This window comes from Pinus tabuliformis, chromosome Q (genome assembly GCF_031772625.1).
Source record: "Pinus tabuliformis cultivar Carrire ecotype Pingquan chromosome Q, CPIR1, whole genome shotgun sequence".
Classification (NCBI taxonomy): domain Eukaryota; kingdom Viridiplantae; phylum Streptophyta; class Pinopsida; order Pinales; family Pinaceae; genus Pinus; species Pinus tabuliformis.
Genome location: NC_142296.1, coordinates 46525602 through 46553423, shown reverse-complemented (window position 1 = coordinate 46553423; position 27822 = coordinate 46525602). Strand labels below are relative to the sequence as shown.

The 27822-nt window shown below is 37.2% G+C and overlaps 1 protein-coding gene across 2 annotated transcripts in view; it reads right to left on the bottom strand.

Annotated features, from left to right (window-relative positions):
- The window catches only part of LOC149218223 (DNA-directed RNA polymerase IV subunit 1-like), a 382207-nt gene extending 372519 nt beyond the window's left edge, over positions 1 to 9688 (bottom strand). The window contains exon 1 of one of the 2 annotated variants that reach the window (XM_089383853.1): positions 9404 to 9688. The gene's annotated coding sequence lies outside the window, so the exon portion shown is untranslated. The remainder of the gene's footprint in view (positions 1 to 9403) is intronic. The other variant, XM_089383854.1, reaches the window with a different exon arrangement.
- Positions 9689 to 27822: the final 18134 nt, after the last annotated feature.

The window sequence follows — 27822 nt, the reverse complement described above, 5'->3', positions numbered from 1 at the left end:
AAAAAGGAGGAACTAGATTGATGGGAAAGGACTCTATTGCCTTCCAGAACTTCCTCATCAACTTGAAGCTAGTGGACTTAGAAACAGCAAATGGAACCTTCACATGGAACAATAAGAGGGGAGGAGCTTCCCAAGTTGCCTCAAAACTAGATAGATTCCTCATCTCGGAGGACCTCTTCCTCTCTGGGCCCAGCTTGAATGCTTTCATCCTACCTTTTGGAGGGTCGGACCACTGGCCAATTCAGCTAGAAGCTTCTTTTATTGGCACTCCAAGAAACAGACCCTTCAGGTTTGAGAATGTTTGGCTTACTCACCCTAATTTCATATCCAACATTGATAAGTGGTGGAAGGAAGATTTACCTGTTCAAGGCACGAAAATGTTCATTCTGCAACAGAGACTCAAGCATATCAAGGTCAAACTCAAAGATTGGAACAAAAGCAAGTTTGGAAATATTTTTAAAGTCAAAAGAGAAATGGAACAAAAGCTTCAGAATATCAACCAAACTATGATCAAGGAAGGCTTCACTAAGGATAGGAAATTACAAGCGGACTCTCTACAATAGGAATGGGACACCAGATGTCAGCAGGAGGAAATCTTCTGGAGAAAGAAACACAAGGTTTTTTCACAAATCAACCATGGAACATCGAGCTCATAATCGAATCACAAAGCTCATACATCCGCTGGGGAGAGAGCTCAGCACACACAAAGATATGGAGTCCGTTCTAGTACAACATTTTCAAAATATAGCAGAGGAGCCTATCTTAAACAGATCGCTAGCTATCAGAAAATTTACGCAGCATATTTCGAAACTGGTGACCAGGGAAGATAATTTCAATCTCAACAAGCTAGTGTCAGAAGAAGAGGTAAAGGAAGTAATAAATGAGATGCACAATGGGAAAGCGCCTAGACCGGATGGATTTAACATTGACTTCTTCAAGGCAAGCTGGGAAATAGTCAAACAAGATATACAGGAGGTGGTGGAGGACTCAAGGATTTCAAAAACAATCCTAAAGGCGCTAAATGCCTCTTTCATTGCTCTCATTCCTAAACAGGATAAAGCAATGACTCCAGATCATTTCAGACCCATAGCCCTTTGTAATGTGATATACAAAATCATCTCCAAAGTTATTGCAAACAGACTAAAGCCCCTCCTACCAACTCTCATTTCGGAGGAGCAAACTGGGTATGTGGAAGGAAGGCAAATTCTCAATAACATCATTCAAGCACATGAAATAGTGCACTCTCTCAAGAAAAATAAGCAAGCAGGGATGATCATTCAACTGGACTTAGCAAAAGCTTATGACAAACTGAGCTGGCTATATATCAAAGAAGTTCTAACAGATTATGGCTTTGACTAGAATTGGATAAGTTGGGTTATGGCTTTGGTAACTTCAGCGAGCTTTTCCATCCTTCTCAACGGCTCTCCCTCCAAATCCTTTCGGCCCTCAAGAGGCCTCAGGCAGGGAGATCCGCTTTCACCATTTCTATTTATTCTTATGATGGAAGGTTTAGGCAAAGCGATCACTTCTGCCAAAAGGCAAGGAACAATCCAGGGTCTCAAGCTCACAAAGGAAGGGGACTCGTTGACTCATCAGCAATTTGTAGATGACACTATGTTACAGGGCATACCAACGGTCAAAGAAACCAAAGCCTACAAACAAATCCTGCATGATTTTGCTTTGGCAGCTGGTACAGAGGTAAGTCTCTCAAAATCTAAAGTTTATTTTTCAATACAAATATTGCCATTTAGAGAAACCTCTCCAGAATTCTCGGATTTCAGAGAGACCAACTCCCCTCCACATATCTGGGAATACCTCTCACTGACGAACCTCAGAGCAAGGAGGTTTGGGAAACTTTGATTAATAAACTAAAAGACAAAATCTACAAGTGAACAAGTAGATCTTTAAATCTTGCTGGCAGGCTCGTTCTCACAAAGGCGATCTTGTAGTCTCTTCCAATATATATGTTTTCGACACTTCCTATCCCTGGAGGAGTTGCGCATCAAATCAGGAACATGCAAAGAGACTTTCTATGGGGAAAAGGTGAGGAAAAAAAGAAATGGGCGCTGGTAGCTTGGGACAAAATCTGCATGCCCAAACCTCATGGGGGTCTTGGTCTCCATGACCCGGAAACTCTTAAAAAAGTTTTGGGGGCCAAACTTTGGTGGAGATGGCTGAAGGAATCTAGCAACCCATGGGCCAAGCTCTAGAAGCAGAAATATGCAAAGGACTGGAGGGAATGGGACCTGATCAGAATGACAGGGCATATCAGGGGCTCCCACATTTGGAATAATGCTTGGGAGAATAGAGCTTTAGTTCAGAAACATAGCTTCTGGGAGATTGGTAATGGAAACCTCGCCTGGTTTTGGGAGGACAACTGGCAACAGGAACCCAACTTAAGTGGAGAAGGACTGGACATTCTCAGAGAGGAAACTGTCAACAAAGGACTAAAAAAGGTCAATGACTTTTGGGATAAGACAAGGAACGGTGACAAGTGGAGAACTTGGAAAGTACCAATTAATAGTGAAGAGTCTCCTCTGAAGACCCAGGCTGAAGCTCTTGCTAAAATCTTGGAAAAAAGGAAAATTTTGATCTCGACGTCCACAGATCAACTTAGATGGGGAAGAAGCAGTGAGGGCAATTTCAATCTCAAAGAAGCCAAAGAAGTGGTCACCGGGTACAATTTTTCAAACCCGGATAAAACTTGGAAGCACCCTCGATGGATAAAAATCAAGCTCTTTATGTGGATGGTTCTTCACAAAAAGATTTTGACTTGGGAAAATCTTAGGAAAAAGGGTTTTGCGGGACCATCCAGATGCCAGCTTTGTGGTATACAGGAAGAAACAAGGGATCACCTTCTCAGCCTCTGCACTTTCACCTCTACCCTATGGAACTGGGTTGCCTCTATCTTTAGACAAACTGACAGAGATGAAAACGACATCTCCAATACCTTAAAGAATTGGAGGAAAAAACTCTCAGAGAATGAGACTGTCAACACAGCCTGGACATTGATTCCAGGCTTTCTAATCTGGAATGTCTGGAAAGAATGCAATAACAAAATTTTCAAGGACAAATCCAGCACGCCCCAAATCATAATAAATCAGCTCCTAAGGCAACTCAAAGAAACTATTAATACCATTCAGAAGCAACCTCCTGCGAATCCTCCATCTCAACAGGAGGCTAGAATTCTTCTTCTTTTGGGCCTTCAGAAGTTGGTCCCCCAGGGCTCAATCCAGATTGCTACACACGCTTCAATGAGGCAGGACTTCTGGCAACCCCCCCCTAGTTACTTAAAATTAAATACAGACGGAGCCTCGAAAGGTAACCCGGGGGAGGCAGGGTATGGAGGTGCCATTCGAGATGACAAGGGGAATTTAATTGCCATCTTCCACAGTCATTTAGGGAATGCCACCAACAACATGGCGGAAATTATGGCCATAGAGCAGGGCTTAGAGATTTTGGAGATCTCAACATGAAGAACTCCATAATAGAAGCTGATTCTGAATTAACAATCAATTCTATAAAAAAAATAGCTAATGGCTCAGATCCTGAGAAAATCTCGCACCACTGGAGACTTTTGCAGGTTTATCGGCGTATTCAATCACATCTGAGAATCCTGAGAACCCTAAGTTTTGTTCATGTGCGAAGAAATGCCAACAAATTAGCGGACCGGCTAGCAAATGAAGGGGTGCTCTGTAAGAATGACTACAGTTTTTACAGGTGGGAACTTACGCCTGCAGGGAATTTGTGAGAGGAATGCCACAATCTGGCGCAATGAGCTTTATCTCAAGACGAGGGAGAAGCAGCAATTGGGCAATGAAGAGGATGGAGAACTAGGGTTCATCTAGCTTTTGCTCCCGAACTCGGCATGACGGAAACTCTCTTTTGGATGGCAGGCGGCGGAACAAAAGTGGTTTTCGTTCTCAAAGATTTCAGTGGTCAAGCGGTTTTGTGGTTTATCGAACGCATCCAAGCCCCCAAGCAGTTTTTCATGGTTTGCCTCTGATGCCATTCTTCTATCACCACGTGGCAGCGGGCGGAGAGAGAAAACCGCCTATATCGAGCGGGTTATCCTCGTGCTTCTTCTCCGTCTGATATTCTCCTCAGCCGTTGGATTCGGGGAGTGAAGATCAACGACATTAGTTCATCGAGCTATTTCGAGGGGTTATCCTTCGGGCTTCTCATGTTCATCGTGGTGGCTCCTGGATGACAGATGTCTTAGTTGCACGGGTTTTATCCCCTAGGCGGACCCAAAAAATTCCTTGCTTTGAGTTTATTTTCCTTTCGTGTACGGGGGTTTGGTTATTTTGTAGGTTTTTGAGGAAATGATGCCTGATTTTTGAGGTTTGGCGGTCTCCGACTGCTCTCGTTGACTTTGTCTGGGACTTGTAATATAGTTTTGTAATTTTTTAAGCTTTTGAATGAGAAAGAAACACTCTTGCTTTAGCAAAAAAAAAAGAAAGGCCTTTGAGGTTAGCTATATGTGGATCATCATAGTGTTGTTGGCTGGCAAGCTAAACAAATAGGACAAAAAAAATTCTCCTGGGGGTTGCCCACTTGGGTCGATAACAGGGCCTCTTGCCACAAAATCTAGTAAACCCAGTGCAAAGTCTCGTTGGACAAGGGCTCGACATTATGGCAACAAGAGAAACGGTTACAACTATCACCACAACAGCCTTTCTCCTCCTCTTTAGTGGATCTAAACCACAAGGGAGGCTTCCCTAAATCACCATAAATGATACTCTAATATTAAGGCTCAAGGTGAAGAGTAAAGGTTTATTGTTGGATGGAGTATCGACAGGGCCTAAGATGGCATAGGTTTTCTTACTATGGTTCAAATACTCTATATTTATACCAAGAAGGTTGTTATAAGTTAGGGCTTGTAAGATATGTAATGATAGGGCATTCAATGTCATATAGCAACCCAAGGAAAAGATCTTAAAATGATATTCAACAATCAAGGAGAAATATCTTCCAATAGAAATTAGGCTTAAGCTAGGGTATTATTTCTATAGCTATTACATATGCATGAACAGCAATAAAGAGGACGAATTCAGCCCTATTTAGTAGGTTTAGGTCATGCTTTGTGCCAGATTTCTTTGTGCTAGATTTTGCTTTTAGACAATTTATAGATGCAATCCATAAATTATGAGCTACTAGCATGCATTCAAAATTCACTTTTGTGCACAAATCTTCCCTAGAAACCCTGGTGGCTGCACTAACCTTCTAGGAGAGAGAAAAAAAAAATTATAGGTTTTATGGATGATCAACCCACTCTAGATCAGCACCTTATCCTACTAGGGTTCAATGCTATGTTGCAGGAAACTCCCCCCGCGCGCGTTTCCATTTCAAAACTCTAAAACTTGATGGAAATGTGTTTAAGTTTGTATGAAATGCATTTCACATATTGGAAATGTGTTTCATACAAACTGAAATGTTTTTCAAGTACTATACAATGTGTTTCCAAATGAAATTTATCTGATTTTGCCTTGATTTAATTGTTGGGACCCACATTTTTATTGCCTAGTCAAAAGTTAATTATGAATTAATGGGACTTCTAAAAACCTCTAACACTGGAAATTTTTCTTTAAAAAGGGTTTCACTCTTAGGACCAAAATGTTGTTAATTAATGGTATTGTTAAATTCTTAAAGTAAAATAACTTTTACGTAGATTTTCAACAGTACCATTAATTGTTGTTTGAAAGTGTTTCCAACATCATCAGTCTTCATATGGAGAAAGCAGAATTTCATATCCTATTTAAAATTCAGCAAACTTACAGTTTTCAGAATTTTAAGATTATTTCCATTAGATTCTATCATGTATGAAGGTATGGTATTGATATTTAATCAAGAGCAGCAAACCCTTTATGTACCTCAATGTTAGTGATATTGCTTGTTGGACTCCTCTGTCATGGCCTTAGCAAAAACGTACCCATCACTCAAACCAAGATTTTGATCAGGCATGCTAAGTTTTCTGTAGCATATTTTAAAATTTGAATTAGGTAGTATCAACAAAATTAGGTGGTGTTGACTGATGTCCCTAGAGGATTGAGGTAGAGGCAAAGGGTGATACTAATGATGAGGATCCCAATATAAGTGATTGTGGAACATTGCTTGTCATCTATGTTTGTCATTTAATATTCATAATGATTTCTTTCCTTTCCAAGTTTCAATATAATGTGCTATAATCACGTCTCCCCGTTTCCAAATTTTTTGGGGAGTCACATTTCAGTGCATTTCCATTTCAAAAATGTGTATTTGTTTCCCGTATCATGCAAGTTAGGTTCAATGGAGTATTTTAGGGCTAAAATCCAAGGGAAGGATGTTGATGGTATAAAGGAGGATGCCTAGGGAATCCACTTTTAAAACCCTAACTAATATTCTTGTGAAGGGAGAAATTAAATATAGGGTCTACACATTAAGAGTTTCCCTATAGGCCTCTGAAAGAGCAATTTTTCATGCAATAATGTAGCAAGATTTCATCAATAATGAAACATTTAGTCATGGCACAATACATATTACAAACCCCACTTTAAACATTCAACATGCAAAATATCAATGATAAGGCAATAAACCTACAAAATTCTCCACAAAAGGAACTTCTTTCAATCGCATAATAACATCTCCATGCAAAAATCATATCCACAAGAAAGTCGCACCATAATAGACTACATCTTGCCCATAGTATCGAAAATGACTAGATTGTAATTCAATGTGTGATGATGAGAAAATGAAAAGAGGGGAGGCAATATTGATATGAGATCTATCCCACTCATTCTTACAATAATCCAACCAAAGAAGCCCTATTGACAAATTTACTTTAAGTGTTCCACCAAAAAGAGGTTACAAGCAACCTCATAGCTCAGAAACATAACAAAAGTGCCATAAATGCCTACACGTGGGAGAAAATTATCCTCAAGCACGACATCATCCTCCAAATGAGCTCTAAATGCCAAAAAAAAAATTAATGGGTCAATGGGACTCAAAAGTATAGCCAATTTGAATAAACTGTGGTAATATGAAAGTAACTCTTATCACTACTCTACTAAATGCAAAGAAGGAGCTAACTAATTAGTTAATAGAAACACAAGAAGTAGCACAGATACAAAATCATGTCAAGCATACATTGCTGATGTTGAAGCATGCTGGGGCAAGGAGAAGAGCGGGGAAAATCTCCCCTTCAGCTGTTTCTGGAATGTCTTTTCAATATGTCAGTTAGGAATCTCATCCTCAATGAGTTAAACATTCCATTGAATTCCAAACCATCCTCTTGGCCTTAGCTCTTTCAAAATTGCCAAAATCAGTATCTGGAAAATTTAAAGAGTAGCCCTCTACTTAAAATACCATGGACTCCGTCCACGGGGTGTGTTGAATAGATGGTGATCGGGTGCTCTGTTAAGGCACTTCTTGATGTGAAGTCACAGGTTCAATTCCCTGCCCCGATCGGGGTGATATATTGGACATGATGATGATGTAGTCCTACCAAGCTTAAAAAAAATACATGGACTCTGTTGCCCAGATATATTAGGTGGAAATTTTGGAACAGCAGAAACTATATTATGTGGAAATTTTGGAACAGCAGAAACAGTGTAATCTTTGACGAAAAAAAATATATTGAACAGATAAAAATGGAAACATATCTTTAATTAGGGAAACAGTAGCTAACTGCCATGGAGGAAAAGAGAGAAATATTAGGAAAAACGGAAAAAAGGGGTCAGTCCCCAGAGTTTCTCAAGCTGGGCTGAATCTGAGAAAGAACAAAATCCAATGCATAAGCAGCTTCTTCATATCCTGGGTTTACAGAATATAAGTACTGAACACTAGTCGATATCACAGAGGAGTCATATATTATTCTTTAATGAAGCAGCTAAAGAAAACCTAGGCCCTGCGGGCTCAAGAGGGATAATATTCGATCCAGGAGGAAGGGTAATATGCAAATGTTCATGGAACTCTGATGGAACTCTGGAAAGGCAACAAATACAATTGTGGAAAACTTAGCAGCTCTTCAGGGAATTGAGTTATTTGAGAAGATGCCTGAGAAAAATCAGATGCACAAGTGGTAATAGCTGCCTGCCTTCAGATAAGCTCCCCAAAAATCTTCAATGGACAGACTGATTCAGCATGTGCGGTGTTTTTGGATCTTCTGAGAGATAAATTTGACATGTTTCAAGGGCCCTTAACAAGGAAGAGCGTAAAGGTCGCAAACTAGGCCCTTTCGACTCCAAAGAGAGCCTTGAGATTTAGGTGGACAAATCGGAGTGAAGCGACGATGTATCTGCTTATTATATCATGCAGAATTTGGAAACAATGTGTCCCTTATGTCTTCTGCAACAGCAGGTTGCAACAATAACTCAATCCATCCACTTCGAGTTTCTGCGCCTGGAGCAACAGCTCAGCGGGAATGGGGTGCCTAATGGAGCCCCTCACGAGAAATGAGAACGGGGATCCTGACGATCTTCCCTCCTTTAATGACAGTGAATCGAATCCATAAGAAGGTGGATTCCAGCAGGAAGAGTAATCATGAAGCCTCCAGTGACATAGAATAGAATGTTTTGGAGTTTTTTCAGAACTGTTACGTTTACTGGCTGTATGTTAAAATTTATAAGAAACAGTAAAAATGCTGTCTTTGGAACTTCTGTCTGTCCCTGCCATTTTGTATGTCAAGGCAGGACAAATCTTGACATAGATAATTTTAGTAAGAACATCAGAGTAGTATATACTCACATTACTATAATGTAAGTACATGTCATCCAAATTTTGTTTGTGTTATAAAAAATTGTTGTTGAAACATGTGACTATTATCAGCTGGTTTATTCTAATTGGAAAGCAGAGGCTTTGACATTCTTGATATTATTAAAAAATGAGAGAGTTGGGTATACATTCAACTGGTAAAACGATGGACAATACGTACGTAAAGAAGGGAGGAATCCTTAAATAGTTTAATAACAACACGGAACTCAGGATCCACTGAGCTTCTTTTCTCAATTCATTCAAAACTATACGAAATCCATAAGTACTGTTCAGTGTACATAACTGCATTGTCCTTGTCCTTTGCTTCAGAGAGCAGCGGGCAGCAATTAAATAATGTGGGCATACAACGAGGTTTATAAACCTGGCAACTAAAGTCAACAGGGATTGGGCGATACGAGAAGCTGCATTGGATTGTTACACTATTATCAAACAGAAGATATTTCTCCAGTAACTGCAGAGAACTGAGACGAAGAAGAAGAATTAATACAAAGCAACTGAAGTGATTTCCCATGTTTGCGAAATTGATAATAACAGAAATTTTACAGAGAAAAACAGAGAGTCAAATAGATAGACAGTTATACATGTCTGTCCTGACATTAGAAACTTCAGAAGAGCAGAGATGTGAACAGTTGAGGTCAGTATCTAATTATACCTTAAGCATCTGCTGCTCCTGCTGATGCTGCTGCTGGGTAGAATGTGGAGTAAAACCTGCTGTTGTTGATGTGGGGTCTCAGAAAATCACCAACTAGAAAGTGGGTTTCTGATGGATGAATGGAAAAGTAGATGGATGGAGTTCAATGAAGAGGCTTGCCTGACTTTGGCTTTGGGTTGTTTGCAGAGAGAGTAAGTATTACTATTTCCTAATTACGCGCAGAAAAGCAGTAAAACAGAATAACGCACAGTTCTCTAAGTTGCCAAAATCAAAAACAAAAGCGATGCATGCAATGCAGAGCAGTGCAGAAGGGGGCATGCATGAGATGAGATGTGATGTGATATGATACCTATGATGATGAGATGCTGCCTGATCATCAGTCCATCGCACTTCTTGCTGTGCCTTGTTACTTGATGATGATCCAGATCAATCAAGATCATGATGAACCCCATCATCATCATCATGATCTAGCCCTTGCCAACATGCCAATCCCCACGTAACACTCACACGCATCTCTATGCAATTAATGACACCTTCCATTCCACTCATTCAAATTTATTTTACGCGAGAGAGATCTTATGGTCCCTATGCATTTCCATGATAACGAGACATCATGTCCGCTGCCATTTTTCATTTGTGTTGGATCTCCCTATTACTATTTTAACCATTTTCATCGGTTCTTGCATCAAGAAATTCCATGATACCATATCTTTGAATTATTCAACGTCTTTCCCACGCTGATGCCACATGCTCTGTTGTTTCAAATTTATTTTGAAACCTGTATGTTTTATGATTTAAAAAAAAATTGCAGCAATCCGACCTTGTTGGGAACCAACTAGATTCAATTAAACTCTTTTCACTCATTTCAAATAGCCCAACTGAGATTTTTCCTTGACCCATCATATTCACTTTACTGTTTTTACATATCTATTGCTACAGTGATCTTGCTTTGTTTGTTTCTTGGCTCATTTATTCAACAGCTGGACCTCATTCAATTATCCTCTCCCTTGGTGATTTTCTATGTTAATAAAGAGGTTTGGAAATGATTCAACCATTATAAAAAATCTTATGACCATTTTCAAAAAATTTGATCGCTGGCGGGTATTAGTCAGTAATTAATAATGACATTTTGGAATTGTTTCGACAACTGTAAAATGCCATAACCTCCTTTTTAAGATATTGGTAAGCGGTGGATTCCATTAACTTAGACAAGTATATTATTTACCACCATCGCAATTTAGGTTTTTCTTCTTTTTAAATGAGTTACTAATTTTTTTTTAAATAAAAATCTAAAGGTTAATTTTTTGGTAAATATTTTTTTACACATTTATTTATCAGAACATTGTAAATATATATATATCAAATATGCTTATGAGATGTAAAATAGTAGGTTAAATAAAACACTTTTATAGGAAGGTGGTTGGTTCGAAAAAAAAACCAATCATGTTAAGAGTTTGGTGAGTTTTGTGGTTGAAAGTGGCTGTGGTTTAGGAGTGATTTAAATGGTTTAGGAAAAAAAAATCTAGTCATATTAAGAGTTGTTATGGCTTATGTTTAATGTATCTATTAGTACAAAAATCCAACTTTGTTTAGAGTTGTTGTGTGAAAAGATGGAATGTATTTACTAGTACAAAAAATCTAGTTATGTTAAGAGTTGTGTGGAAATCTAATATATCCACTAGTACAAAAAATTCAACCATGTTAAAAGTTGTATGGAAAGCTAATGTATCCACTAGTACAAAAAAATTCAACCATGTTAAAAGTTGTTGTCCTATAAACTCAATGTATACAATGGTGATTTAGTGGCTTAACTAAGTCCTAGATAACAACTTCTTTGTCAAATACTAGTCTTGCAACTCACAAACAAATTAACAAACAAAAAATATATTATATATGAAATATATAAACAATTAGTATACATTCTACCATAAAATAATAAATATAATCTACAGTTTGTAATGTAATAGTCTAACTCTTTTATATTTTGGAATGTTTTCCCTCATATTTTCCAACCAATTTTGTGATAAATCTGGTAAAGATTTGTTAGAAGCACAAGTTTGAGTTGTGTAATATGCAAAATCCAGATGCTTCAAAAGTTTATAAGGTGATTAAGCCATTTATGCAATAAAAAAATATTTTAAATAACCAAAAATCAAAATCTCACCCACAATTCTATTACATGATTCCAGGCCCAAAAATCAAGATGTCAAATAGTTAAGTAATCTAGCTCTAGTTTAGACTTTTTCCTTCTCTACCCTCTCCGGTTTGACCCTTCCCTTCTACCCCATCATCCCCCTCGGGGCCCACCCCGAACCACCTTTCGATTTGACGAAGGCGACCCTGACATCTTCTCCTCTACCCTATGCAAGATGCTCCCATCGGAGACCCAGTTCTCCTTGCGTGATTTTGCTTCCACTAAATGCACTTGTCTTTCATTTGTCATTTGGGAAGCAACACTCAATTCCTTCCCCCACTCCACTCGTTCCACTTCCATCTCCCAAAAAGTTGGATTGTGCCCCATGAACAAATGGTATGATGATGAATGCAAGACTCTACATCGAGAACTTTGATATGTTTTTACCCACTCTCAACCCTTCTACTTTGACCTCAAAGCCTCTTATTGTTGTCTCCTTTGTCGCAAGAAACAACTCTTTGTTTCTCATAGAAGACAAGAACTTCCTGCTCTCCCTGCCCACTCCCCTAAACAATTCTGGCATACCATCCTTCCCCGATGCTCCCCTCTTATGTCTGACCTCAACCCTACATCCATGTTCTCTCACACTTCCAACCTTTATGATATTCCTGAGCAGGCCCAAATTCATGTTACCTCCCCACCCTCTTCACATTACCTATTCTCAGACAAAGAGATTAGAGAGGTCATTGGGGTGACTAACAGTAACAAAGAAACCAATGAGGAAGGCTACCTAGCAGAGTTCTTTAAGCATGATTTCAGAGCTTTGGATAACTACTTGGTTGATCTCTTCAACCGTGTAGTTTGTGAATGCTTTCCATCAGCATGGTCACACCACATCATCCATCTGATCCACAAATCAGGGTCCAACTCAAATCCCAATAACTATAGAATGATCATGGTGGGCCACACGTTCTCGAAGTTGTATGCTATTGTTCTACATAGGAAGCTCACTAGTGACCTTAAGCAGAGACAACTCAAAGCTAGGGGACAAGCAGGTTTTCAATCGGCTCATCAGACCATTGACTACATCTTCACCCTTTGCGCCGTGATTGAGTAGGCACGACACTGCTCTTCGAAAGTCTATTGTTGTTTCGTAGATTTTTGAAAAGCTTTGGACTTTGTTCCGAGGGAGGCCTTGCCCCAGAGACTCAGAGATATTGGCATCTCTGCAACCCTATTGACTGTTATTATGTGCTTATATGAGTCCATTCTTGGTCGTCTTCACGCAACCCATGGAATGTTTGATTTCATCCAAAGCACTATTGGGGTTAAACAGGGTTGTCCACTGTCCCCTGCCCTGTTTGGGATCTATATTGATGAGTTGGAAGCATTCTACATGAGCATATCCAAGACACTAATGGTTTCCTTCTTCACCAAGTTCTGATATATATTCTACTCTTTGCTGACAATGTAGTCCTCCTCTTCTCATCCCCAAAAGGATTACAGAGGCAACTAAATGCTTTAGCTCTATTTTGTGATCATCGACAGTTGACGGTCAACTTGGGTAAAACCAAGGTTATGATCTTCAACGGGGTGAAGAAAACCTTAGACCTTCACTTTCTATTCAAAGGGGAGGAGATTGAGATCACCAACACCTATACTTACTTGGGGGTGCAATTCTCAGGTCCTTGTTTCAGTTTGCAACCAGCGCTTCATCCTCGGATCAACAAAGGATATGGATCCTTAGCCCTTTGAGAGACAATTCTTTTGACATCACTTCTAGAACATCTCGTCCAAGATGAGCCTAATGGACACCTTGATCCATCCCACTGTTCTATATGGCTCAGAGAATTGAGGACCATCTTTACTTGAGTCATATTGGGTTTCAACTGAAAGAGTTCATATTCTTCCTCTCCGTTGCATCATTAGATGCAAACAGATAGTACCTCAGCACATCATCCTTGTAGAGTTTGGAGCTCAGCCCTTTCGAATTTAGACAATCTTCAGATTGGTTTCATTCTTGCATTATGTTTGGGGATTTGTATACTCAATAAAGAGTAGGGATTGATTTCCTTACTTGGCATATTTCTCTTTTGATACTATTGCATGTTCTACTCCCTTAGGGTGGGCCAATTGTTGGTTTACAGGAGTTTAAGAACTCTTAGAGTTAGTGGGTTTTCAGTTGGATCGTCTCCCTCTTTTCTGATATTCCTTAGATGCTCCTGGTCACCTTTTACCTATTATACAAGAGTTGAACGAGATCATCAAGGAGGACATCTACAGGTAGTTCGTCCAGGTCACCTGGGTCAATCCTATGGGAGGGTTGTGCCCAAAGATGGCCTTCTACGCTAAGCACTTCATGGAGTTAAGAGACAGGCTAATTTTTCGACCCCAATATATGTTTCACCATTGGATGCATGATATTTGCATTCCTCTGGGCCATTTCAAAGTAGGTTCTCATAGACTTCGGGGAGAGACAGACCACCAGATTGATAAACTAGACAAAATATGCCAGGTATGTCATTTACAGGAAGTGAAGACCGAGGTGCACTTCACTCTTGGATGCGCTATCTATTACGAGATTAGAGGAAGGTTCCAATGCTTGTTCAGAGATTTTCATACCCTTGCCGACTTTTTTAGGTGTCTTGATCAGAGATGTTTGCCCCTATATATGCAGGAGGCTCTCAGGTCCTGAGCGCATATTCTTCATCCTCCCATCAGACAATACCCCACATAGAGGATCACGACATTTTTCAGGGTACTACTGCCAGATAGGGACACCAAGAGACCAATTGATACCAGTACATATCCAGACTCTAGATCAGTAAGGATCTGTGCGATCTCACCCTACCACACGAGATCTCAACAGTAGATATGTTCCTAGGAGACGAACTAGGTCCTACAAACCTCAGTAGCGTGCGAACTCCCCCAGGCAATGATTTAGTGGACAGTCTGCACTTTCCACTGGCTCTTCATTGAGCCAACAAACTTTGTTGAGTTTCTTCAGTGTTCTTCATTCAACCTCGGATGTTAGGAGAGATGGTTCTGATCCTCAGACCCATTAGCTCCCGGATCTTCTCCATTAGGACATTTCATGCATTGTATAGTTTATATTCATGCATTGTATCTTTTATATTCATGCATTATATCTTTTATAGGAGACTGTTTGGTTCTCCTGCACTGTATAGACATCATTGTACTCAACACCCCCTTTGACCTACTTTATGATCAATAGTCAGAGATAAATATAATTATCTTATTTTATCTTATCCTCACATATTTTGCCACCAATTATTAGACAATATCAATTATAATTTAATTTATAATATATTTTGTCATACTATTTTTAAATTCAAATTTTATAATTATTTTTTAACGATTTCCTTTTTTTAATATTACTATCAAAAACTTCCAACTTTATAACCACACTAATTTATTTATATTATAAAATTTATAATTACCCATGGTTTTTTTTTCAAATATTTAAAAATCAATAATTTCATAATCTGTTATTATGGGATGTTTGATTACAATATTTGGTGCTAAAAGTTAGTTGAATGAATTACTCGTTAAGATTTTGTTTAAAATATTGATATTAAAATATATATATATGTTTATTAAGAATTCACTAATACACCATAAAATATTTGGTGCTAAAAGTTAGTTGAATGAATTACTTGTTAAGATTTTGTTTAAAATATTGATATTAAAATATATATATGTTTATTAAGAATTCACTAATACACCATAAACACGAAAAGAATTCAAAAAAAATTATGAGATATATACTGAGATCGTTTATATTCAGGTGTGTAAGGATATGGTTAGGAAATATATCTTCAAATTTAATTTATAAATTATAATTTTTTTACATATATTATACAATATTTATATTCAGGTTTGATTAAACTTCGTGACTATGTTTGTGATAACTAGGTTTTTTGCGTAATTTCTAATGTTTTTAATTTTTAAATTAAAAGTTTCAATTTCTATAACATTACTAGTGTGTCCATGTCGTAGCGTTGAGAAACATCAACACTGATTTAATTAACGTGTTTTACAAATATATCGTTAATATTATTCTCCCCACTTTTTAGTGTTTATCCAATTTCCACAACCATTATTTATACGTCTATGAACCCCATCAAGTTTAATGTTAACGCATGTTTGAGAATTTGCATACATCTTTAAACTTTATGTCTCTACCACCTCAGCATGTTGTAAACATGTTGGCACCTATCAGCTACAATCTTTTGCAAGTTTTCTTCCACTCTAACACTTTTACAAATCCTAACAACATTTCTCTAAATGTTTTTAGCTAACTCTTTACAAAAATGTAATGAACCAACCACTTTTATAAAGTTGTATCTTCTTATTATTTTCAAGATCCTTTTTTAATGGCAAATCATTCATTCATCTCAAACAAACATTACACTGGACTTTTAAATTGATATTTGGACCATATGTATGTGATTTGGTCCATGATTTAATAATAATATTGTATTTTAATTTTTCCATCATTTGAAATTGCTTGAAATAAGAAATTTAGTTAATGCATTTTTTCCTTTGGCAGAACATAATATTTTTTTGCCAGTTAAATTGTGTTTTGACTGTTATAATTTAGAGCAGTCAAAATATTTTAATGTATCTTAACATTATTTAATAATTAATAACATAATAAAATAAAATTATTTAATAAATTTTCTCTTATATTTTATTTAATAAAATAATAAAATTATTTACTATTTATTAAAAAGACATTATTATATGTATTTTTTTAATTATTATATTTGAAATATCTAAATAGTATAAAAACAAAATTCCTATTTCAAAAATATCTTTTACGGTTATTTAATATAAATAAAAATATATATTTTTAATATATATTTCACCGTTATTTAATTTAATGTTCCATATAACAAAAAGAAAAAATCATTTTGTTATATATCAATGGTTACTTGTATTAAAAAATATAATTTATGCGTTGTTTTTTTCTCGATAAAAAGACTAATCTATTAAATATGTACAGAGTTCAAAATTACATCAGGTGAAACCAGTATGCTTTTGCCCTCGCAGGGGCACCAGACAGAGACCAAGACTGAGACTGACAGAAACCAAGACATAGTCCAACATTGTAAGCCCGCGCAGGGGCAGTAAACTGAAATACCAAGGCTGACCTTGGACGTAGGCCCACGCAGGGGCATTAGACAAAAAGGGTGCCTACCAATCCCTCCCGCGCAGGGGAGACGGCTCTTGCCCACAACAGTAGCACAAAATACATAACAGCTATAACAACCCAGAAAACGCTAATTGAACACATAACAAAATAGAAAACGATAACTGAACCTTGAGCGACCTAGCGAAGCTTGAGCTCTGCCGCCGTCATTCGTCCGGTTCGTCCGGTTGCTCTTCCATAATTGGGCACCACCCACAGTATTCCCGCTCAGCTTCAGTTGGAGAGGTCGCTGCCTCTTCCCCAATTTCCGCCCTTGGAGCATTCTGGGTATGCTTGGCTTTTTCCGGGTCTGTAGCCGGGACCTTTGCTTCCTGCTCCATCTCAGCTGTCGGAGCCTGCTCTGCTTCCCCTGGGTTGTCTTGCGTCCTTTTCCCCTGAACATCCATGGGGTCGTCATCATCTGGAGGATTCTCGATAAACAGAATGGAAACATGCGCGCTGATTCTTGGGTTATTCGGTGAGCTGGTGAAATTGAAGATGGTGGAACCAAAAGCTGGCAAGGTGGCCGAGCCTGAAGCCCCTGTATCCATGAATTGGCCGGAGTGAAGGGAGGTGGCTCCAATGGAGCTGGCAAGGTTGCAGTGGCAACAATGACCAGCACTGTCCCTTTCAGGTCTGCGCGAGCCCCCTCCTCTGGATGAGCCTCGACGGCTGAGCATACGCTGTCGAGGTCTCACCATTGTGGGATGAGAATTCCAGCAAATTACCAGATGAACCAGACTATCAGCAACCTGAGCCAACCTCGTGATGGACCCTTCCGTCTGAGAAGGGACCGCAACAACGACAAAGAGGCCAGCCAACTGCATAATGACCAACATTCCCTGCTCAATCCCTGCTTTATTCTCAGCGTCCTCACCTACCCTGCTCGGGATCCCATCCGCCATTACTCCTGCCTTACGCTGGGTCGAATACACTCTCCGGGCATTAACTGTCCCAGGTCCCCTCGCCTTAAACCTTCCTTGTCCTTTCCAGCTGCTCGCTCGGGGTGCCACGTGATGGCTGAGAGGCGGCATGCGTCCAGCCCCCGACTCCCGTCCCATCTCCCTAATCACCCGCATCTGGGGGATAATTTATGCATTGTTATTTGTATTAAAAAATATAATTTAAAATTAGTTTGACCTCAAGTTTTTTATAAAATAAAAATGTTTTTATTTAAATTAAATTTATAATAACTTGTTCTCAACGTTTTATTTACAAGTTTATTTGTTCATTTACAAGTTTATTTGAAACAATGTTTTTTAATTTATGTTAGGAAAGTACTTATTATCTTAAAAAACAAATTAATTGTAAAAAAAACTCCTAAACTTATTATATTAATTTTTTAATCAACATTATCTCAAAATATTTTTCTATAAAAATATTATAAACTTATTTCCTACTTTAAATTATAAAATACTTTTAAAAATCAGAACCATTATGTTTCTATAAACTTAATTTTTACTTTAAATTATAAAATACTTTTTAAAATCAAACATATTAAATGTATTTTTACCATTTTCATAATAATAATGGTTTTCTATGCACTTATTCAATGCAATAATTTACAATTATTTGATTATCATTTTAATCAATTTAATTGCTAACACGTTTGTATATATTATTGGTGTAATTTTTCTTTGGGCCTAGAAGCGTTGTACAACCTAGTATAGGTTAGGTTAGATGTGTTGATGTAATGTAAGTATGTAAACAAGTTTAAATGTCCACCCAATTAAAAACAAAACAAAAAAAAGTAATAAACAATAAGCTAAATGTAATAAATAAAAAGTCAAAAGTAATATAAATCTAGTCTCAAGGATGTGTGTAAACATTTAAATGTTATCTCAATTAATAATAAAAATTTAAAGTGATAAAAATAATAAATTCAATTTGTTTTATTTTGATTTTGTTATTAATTTTTGAATATGATTTGTTACAATACCATGGGTTATCAATACCACATGTCCAAAAACCATAACCTATTTCACAACCAAAATAATATATAACAACACAAGATTCTTAACTATGGATATTCATCCCCACTTTACTGTAGATATTATTAACTTGTAAAAAATAGATTTTGTTACAATACCATGACTTATCAATACCACATGCCCAAAACACAACTTATTTCACAAACAAAATATTTTATGTCAATATGAAAGTATTATTAACCTTGGATATTCACTTCCACTTTACCATGGATATTAATAACTTGCAAATATACTCTCTTACAATACCATGGGCTAATACCATGGCTTATCAATACCACATGCCCAAAAAATATAACTTATTTCACAATTAAAATATTTTAAAACAATATGAAAATATTCTTGACCATGGATATTCACCCTCACTTTACCATGACTATTATTAACTTGTAAATAGACTTTGTTACAATACCATGGGCCAATATTATGACTTATCAATATCACATGCCCAAAAACCATAGCTTATTTCACAATAAAAATATTTTATTTTAATTTTATTTTATAACATTTTTTTAATTGAATCTAAAAGAAAAATGTTATAATTACTTTTGAGATATATCTAAACTAAAGGTTTTACTAGAGTTAAAGATGAGAATACTTTTATATATAAAGACATGAAATTTATATAATATAAATAATATTATTAAAAACCAATATAGATCCATCCTAACTAAGGATCTAAGCGACGAGAGCAAGCAAAGTGATTAAGGATAATAGAGGAAAGAGAGTGCATGTTTTTTTTAAGTATTTCATTATTGTATTTTAGTTGACATAATTGATCCAAAAGATAGGTTCAATAATTTACAACCAATTAAGTTTGTTTGTTTGTTTGTTTTTTTGTTTGTTTGTTTTTTTTTTTGTTTTTTTGTTTTTTTGTTTTTAGGTACTTTCCTAAACATAATACATTGGGAACAAATTTAAGAGATTGAGGTGAGAGAGAGAGGAAGGAAAGAACAAATACATAGAGAGATATAGGTGGAGAGAGAGAGGGAGTGACAAGGGAGAGATGGGGAGAGGATGAGGGGGAGAGGAGAGGGGGGAAGACAAAGAAAAGGAGAGGAGAGAGATAGGGAGAGAAGGGGAAGAGAGAGAGGGAGGCATAAAGATGGAGGGGAGAGAGCATGGAGAGAGGGGGGCACAAAGATGGAGGAGGGAGAGGGATGGAGAGAGGGGGGCACAAAGATGGAGGGGAGAGAGGGATGGAGAGAGGGAGGGAGATAGTGACAAAGTTGGAGGGAAGAGAGATAGAGGAAGACACAAAGATGGAGGGGAGAGAGAAAAAGAGAGAGGGAGGCATAAAGATGGAGGGGAGAGAGGGATGGAGAGAGGGGGGCACAAAGATGGAGGGGAGAGAGGGATGGAGACAGGGAGGGAGATAGTGACAAAGTTGGAGCGAAGAGAGAGAGAGGAAGACACAAAGACGGAGGGGATAGAGAAAAGGAGAGAGGGAGGGAGATAATGACAGAGTTGAAGGGAAGAGAGAGAGAGAGATGGGGGGAGAGACAAAGGGAGGTGGGAGAGAAAGGGAGAGAGAGGGCTCAAGAGAGAGAGTTGGAGTTGGAGGGGGAGAGAGATGGAGGGAAGAAAAATACATAGAGGGAGAAAGGTGGAGAGAGAGAGGGAGTGAAAAGGGAGCAATGGAGAGAGAGTGAGAGAGGAGAGAAGGAGGGAAGAGAGAAAGGGAGAAAAGGGGAAGAGAGAGAGAGACAAGGGAAGGAAATAAGTTAAGATAAGATAATTATATTTATGTCCAACTAATGACCACAAAGTAGGTAAAAGGGATTGTTGAGTACAATGATGTTTATACAAAGAGGGAGAACCAAATGGTCTCCCATAAAAGATATAATGCATGAAGTAAATCAACATCTAGCCCTAGCAGAGAAGATCCATGAGCTAATAGGTCTGAGGATCAGACCCATCTCTCCTAACATCCAAGGCTGAATGAATAACACTAAAGAAACTCCACAAAGTTTTTTGGCCCGATGAAGAGCCGGTGGCAAGTGCGAATTGTCCACTAAATCGTTTCCTGGGGGGGTTGCGCACTGATGAATACTGGAGGACCTAGTCCGTCTCCCAGGAACAGATCTGCTACTAAGATCTCGTGTGTCGGGGTGAGGTCCCACGAATCCTCACTGATCCAGAGTTTGGATATGTACTGGTATCAATCAATCTCTTGGTGCTCATGGCTGAAGGTAGTACCTTGAAAAATGTCGTGAACCTCTGTGTGGGGTCTGATTGATGGGAGGCTGAAGAATATGAGCTTAGAACCTAAGAACCCCCTGCATATATAGGGTCAAACATCTCTAATCGTGATACCTGAAAAAATTGGCGAGGGTCCAAGAATCTCTGAAAAAGCAATGAAATTTTCCTCTGAACTCGTAGTAGACAGGGCATCCAAGAATAAAGTGCACCTCGGTCTCCACTTCCTGTAAATGACATACTTGGCAGAGTCGGTATGGTCTATCCACCTGGTGGTCTATCTCTACTTGAATTCTACGAGAACTTACTCTGAATTGGCCTAGAGGAATGCAAAGAGCATGCAACTAGTGGTGACATATATACTGAGGTCGAACAATGAATCTATCTCTCAATTCCAAGAAGTGCTCAGTGTAGAAGACCATATTTGGGCGCAACCCTCTTGGAGGATTGACCTAAGTGACCCGGATAAACTTCATGTAGATGTCCTCCCTGATGATCTTATTTAGTTCCTGTCTAGTAGGTAAAAGGTGACCAGGAGCATCCAAGGAATATCGGAAAGGAGGAAGACGATCCAACTGAATTCCCACTTACTCTAAGAGATTTGAAACTCCTGTAAATCAACATCTAACTCATCCTGAGGGAGTAGAATGGGCAATAGTCTCAGAAGATAAATATGCCAAGTAAGGATATCAGTCCCTACTCTTTATTGAGTCCGCAAAGCCCTGGACACGATGCAAGAATGAAACCAATATCAAGACTGTCTCAAACCGAAAGGGTTGAGCTCCGAACTCTGCAAGGATGATGTGTTGTGGGTATTGTCAGTTTGCACCTAATGATGCGGCGGAGAAGAAGAATCTGGAATCTTTCAACTGAAGCCCAATCTAACCCAAGTAAAGATAGTCCCCAAATCTTTGAGCCATATAGAACAGTGGGATGGATCAAGGTGTCCATGAGGCTCATCTTGGACGAGATGTCCTGGAAGTGATGTCGAAAGCATTGTCTCTCAAAAAGGGCTAAGGATCCATATCCTTTGTTGATTTGAGGCTGAAGCATTGGTCGCAAACTGAAGCAGGGACCTGAGAATTGCACCCCCAAGTAAGTATGTGTGTTGGTGGTCTAAATCTCCTCCCCTCTGAATAAAAAGTGAAGGTCTGAGGTTTTCTTCACCCCATTGAAGATCATAACCTTGGTTTTACCCAGGTTGACCGTCAACTGTCGATGATCACAAAATAGAGCTAAGGCATCCAACTGCTTTTATAATCCTTTTGGGAATGAGGAGAGGAAGACCATGTCGTCAGGAAAGAGTATAATAGACATCAAAACCTGGTGAAGAAGGAAACCATCAGTGTCCTGGATATGCTCGTGTATAAATGCTTCCAACTCATCAATATAAATCCCAAATAGTGTAGGGGACAATGGACAACCTTGTTTAACCCCAATAGTGCTTCAGATGAAATCAAACATCCCATGAGCCGCGTGAAGACGACTAAGAACGGACTCATATAGGCACATAATAGTAGTCAATAGGGTTGCAGAGATGCCAATATCTCTGAGTCTCTAGAGCAATGCCTCCTTGGGAACAGAGTCAAAAGATTTCCGAAAATCTACGAAACAAGAATAGACTTTCGAAGAGCGGTGTTGTGCCTCCTCAATCACGGCATGAAGGGTGAAGATGTGATCAATGGTCTGATGAGCCGGTCAAAAATTTGTCTATCCCCTATCTCTGAGTTGTCTCTTCTCAAGGTTACTGGAGAGCTTCCTATGTAGAAAAGTATCTTACAACTTTGAGAACGTGTGGCCCACCATGATCATTTTGTAGTTATTGGGATTTGAGTTGGAACCTGATTTGTGGATCGGATGGATGATGTGGTGTGATCATGTCGATGGAAAACCTTCACGAACTACATGGTTGAAGAGATCAACCAAGTAGCTAACCAAAGCACGGAAATCGTGCTTAAAGAACTCTACTTGGTAGCCTTCCTCATCGGCTACTTTGTTGTTGTTCATCACCCAAATGGCCTCTCTCATATCTTTGTCTGAGAATAGGTAACAGGAAGAGGGTGGGGAGGTAATATGAATTTGGGCCTGCCCAGGAATATCATAAAGGTTGGAAGTGTGAGAGAACATGGATGTAGGTTCGAGGTTAGGTGGAAGAGGGGAGCATCGGGGAATGATGGTAAGCCAGAATTATTTAGGGGAGTGGGCAACGAGAGAAAAAAGTTCTCGTCTTCTATGAGAGACAAAGAGTCATTTCTTGTGACGAAGGAGATGATGATAAGAAGCTTTGAGCTCGGAGTAGAAGGGCTGAAAGTGGGTGAAAGCATATCGATGTTCTCGATGTTACACTGCCTCAGAATCTCCACCAAGCTTGGGGAACTCAAATTCTCTGAATGCACTAGCTATTTTGGGCTGATTGATCAGTTAATTGGATGATCATTGAGTTTGACAAAAGTTCCATTGCATAACTGACCTTCCACTAGTTATCTCAAGTTGTTTTAACTGAAAACAACTTGAGATAACTGAGTTTGATTGCTACAAATTAGAAATCACACATGTTGAACTGAATTCTAACTCCTCCAACTCAAATTTACTTAGTAAAATGGGTGGCACAAGTCATGTCACACAAGTTAATTGCATCCAAGTTGTCTAATGATGTGGGAATTCAAATTTTCTCAATTTAATCAAAGGAAAAATCAAATTGAGAATTTCTTACTGCATTTTTCAACACTACCAAGCCTCAACAAGGATCAAATCTCTCAAGATCCAAACTTCTTTTTGAATGCAAAACTTGAGAAAATATTTGCACCTAGAGAAATTTGATTCCTCTCATCGCTTGGTATATATCCTTAGTTGAAATGGATCTATGTTGATTCTTAATAATATTATATAAATTTCACACCTCTATATATAGAAGTATTTTCCTTTTTATCCTTGAGGGTTAGCTCAATTGGTTGAAATTGTTAAAGCACTGTTGCAATTAATAGGTCACGCGTTCAATTATCTCGACACCCTCAGGGCCAGTCTCCATGGTTGAGCTGACAAGAAGTGATCCTTCAGGTGGATTTGCCTTACACATATTCTGCGAAAAAAAGAAGAAAGTATTCTCATTTTTAATTTTATTAAAACCTTGATTTAATCTCTATGGAATATCTACATAATATTTTTAGTAGTAGTGAGGGTAAAGGGTTTATATATATCTCAAAAGTAATTGTATCATTTTCTCTTTTAGATCTAGTTAAAAAAATGTTATAAACTTAAATTAAATCTTTTAGATCTAATTAAAAAAATGTTATGACCTTAAATTAAAATAAAATATTTATAAAATATTTTGATTGTGAAATGAGTTATGATTTTTGGGTATGTGGTATTGATAAACCATGATATTGTAACAAAGCATATTTACAAGTAATAATATCATGGTAAGGTGGAAGTGAATATCTATGGTTAAAAATCTTATTATATTGTAAGTATTAAGTTTTTATGTGCTTGTTAAATAAATATTATTTTTTAACGAAACAATTAGTTGGTTAGCCAATGAAATTGGTAACTTGGTAATACGTCTGCCTTCATTTCACCAAGTAGAACAAAATATTGGAAATTACAACATGTCTCCCAAGATTTGAACCCATAGAGCTTGAGCTATGCTCCTTCAACTTAAATTTAAATATAGTTATGAAATCATTATTTTAATTTATATGGTAAAATGAGTCTTAATTTATAGCCACTATTTATATGCTATATATTTTAATGTGATAGGTATATTATAATATTCTTTTATTTAAAAAATTATTTGTAATTTTATTAACATAAATCAAAATTACAATATAACAAATTAAATTTTATTATTTTCATTACTTTTAACTTTTTATTGCATCACGCTCTCCATCTTATTATGCGAAACATTTTGACCAATCAAAAAAAAAAAAACTATGTTAAAATAAAAATAAACCTCAAACTAAAATTATAAAAATAAAAATTCTATGTTATTATTATTAATTTTATTAATTTTTGTTGGGTAGTTAAGGTAAACTTGACTTAGTCAAGTTATTTGTGCTTTTTGAGCTCGAGGTTTATCAGAACCCATGGTATTCATGTGGAAAGGGGGAAATGAAATCAACCTAAATCCATCTTAACTTTGAACCTACCAAGCGAGATGCAAACCTCTTTTAGAGTGAAAAGAGATTTGGTCCATCTTGATGCTTGATCCAAAGTTAAGATGGATCTAGGATGGTTGTTAATTGAGTCAACATTTAAATGTTTAGACTCATTTATTAACACTACAACATCACCCACATAATGAGATTTATATTACTTTTAACCTTTTATTATTTTTTAATTAAATGGACATTTAAATGTTTACAAACATTTACACCACTACAACATCGCCTCCATACTTGGTTGTAGAGTGACTCGTGGCTAAAAAATTACTACTTTCTTGAGGCCATAAGAAATGCAAGAATAAGTTTATCAGAAGGATGGGTATGTGTTATACCTCCACATAATATCTTATTTATTAAAATATAAATATGTTTATTATAATTATATACATATGTTTATTATAGTTATGAGACCATGTGAAATGTGAGAGAACTTGGAAGATATAATTCCTACTTGTCTTTGTTATGATGCTTTTCAAATACAGGAGTGTCCCTAGTGTTTAGGAGTTTGTTAAGGCCTAGTTGGTTGAGAGATTCTTTCCAACTAGTTAGCTTCCTAAAATGATGTGTGGTTGGGATATTTACTCAACCAACACTCAACCAAGAGATTGTATGTCCAAGATATATTAGCCATTTGGAGACATAGCTCATTGTATTTATATTGTACTATTATTTTGATTTGAATAATAATTTAGTTATAGTGAGGGAGGTCGGGCTCTCACCCGTTATAGTGACATTTAGTTTGACCAACTATTGTCACCAGTTTGAGTTTATGTTAGAATTGACCATTTCAATAATAGACAAATTTATTTCCAGGAATTATTGAGTACCAAATATGATGAAGACATGACAATGAAGATGGCAGCGACAAAGATTAAAGGATGATGGATAACCAAGTTAAAGTTTGTTTGAGTTTGTGGAATAGACTCACGAACACGGTGTATTATGCATCACATATTTGTATCAGTAAGAAAGTCTATGATATTTTGTAGTGGTCATTCAAAATTTTGTAATATTATGTACCTGGAGTTGTGTGTACCCCCATGAAGTTCGTGTTAATCTTAAAATAGCTTTGTAGGTGCAGGTTTGTGTTTAGCCAAAAACCACTTTGGAAGTGCAGGTTTTTGGTAAGCTAGAAACCACTTGTGAGAGTGTATGTAAATGCAAGTTTGCGTTAGCCAGAAACCACTTTGCAGTGTATGTTTGTGGTAAGCCAAAAACCACGAGTGTGAGAGGGAAGTGGGCAGGGATTTCTGTAGCATGGTTTAGGGTGAGCTGATAAAACCTAGTGCGTGGTTACAGGTAATCTGAGAAAACCCAGGTTGATAATGATGGTGGGGGATTTGTAGGTATAGGTACAGGTACATGTATGGAGATATAATGGTTGACTGAACCATGTACACGAAGGACATCCTAGTAGACTAGTGGTTGCAACGGTTGGTACCCATGAATTCAGATAGATGGTTGTTCCTTTATATGGACGTCAACATATTGTTTTGATCATGTTTGTAAAGACCAAAATGAGAGCTAGACTTTGTTGATTGAGATCTAGACAACTAGTCATTAAGGGGGGGACTTGGAAAATATTTTCCTACTTGTCTTTGTTGGGATTCTTTCCAAGTATAGGAGTCTGTCCCTAGTGTTTAGGAGTTTGTTAAGGCCTAGTTGGTTGAGAGATTCTCTCCAACTAGTTAGCTTCCTAGATTGGTGTGTGGTTGAGATATTCACTCAACCAAGAGATTGTATGTCCAAGATATATTAGCTATCTCAAGACATAACTTCTTGTATTTATATTGTATTATTATTTTGATGTGAATAATAATTTTGTGTGCCTTATGCCAATTTATTTTTTAACCTTTTATTGTTTTAATAACACTACAACATCTCCCACATTTCGAGCTTTATATTACTTTTAACCTTTTATTAATTTTTAATTAAGTGAACAGGTAAATGTTTACAAACATTTACACCACTACAACATTGCCTCCATACTAGGTTTTAGAGTGTCTCATGGCTCAACACTTACTACATTTCCGAGGCTATAAAAATACAAGAACAAGTCTATCCAAAAAGATGAGTAAATGTTATACCTCCACATAGTATCTTATTTATTACAGTGTAAATATATTTATTATAATTATATAAATATATTATTATAGTTATGAGGCCATGTGAAATGTGAGAGATTAACTAAATTCACCGGGAGTGTAGAGGATTGAACCTTTTCTCTTAATCATCATTTGTTCCTATGATCATTGTAAAGTTTTGGGAGGTCCAATAGAACTAAAGTTTTGTTTTTACATTGTGTTTGTTTTATAAAATATTATTGTGTCTAAAAGCACATTATACAACTCAATATGAGAATAATGTATAAGTATGAAGGAGACGTGGTAAAAATATTTCACTTTTATTGAGTTATAAATAAAATATTTCAATGTATATGTTTTATATCAGCTTTAGAAATAAAGTAATTAAATATTAAAAAATGTTATAATTAACTTATAAATATTTCAATATAGAACTTAAATAAAAGTTTAATTAAATATTCATGTTAACTAATATATTTCAATATAAACTTTCTGTGTGTGTATAGAGAGAAAGTCTATATGTGTGTTTTTGTGGATCATAGTAAAATATTTCAATGTATAGAAGGAATAATCATATAAAGACTTTGATAATGGCGTAGGGTAAAGAGCTCACAAATTAGCCCAAAAAATAATGGAAAT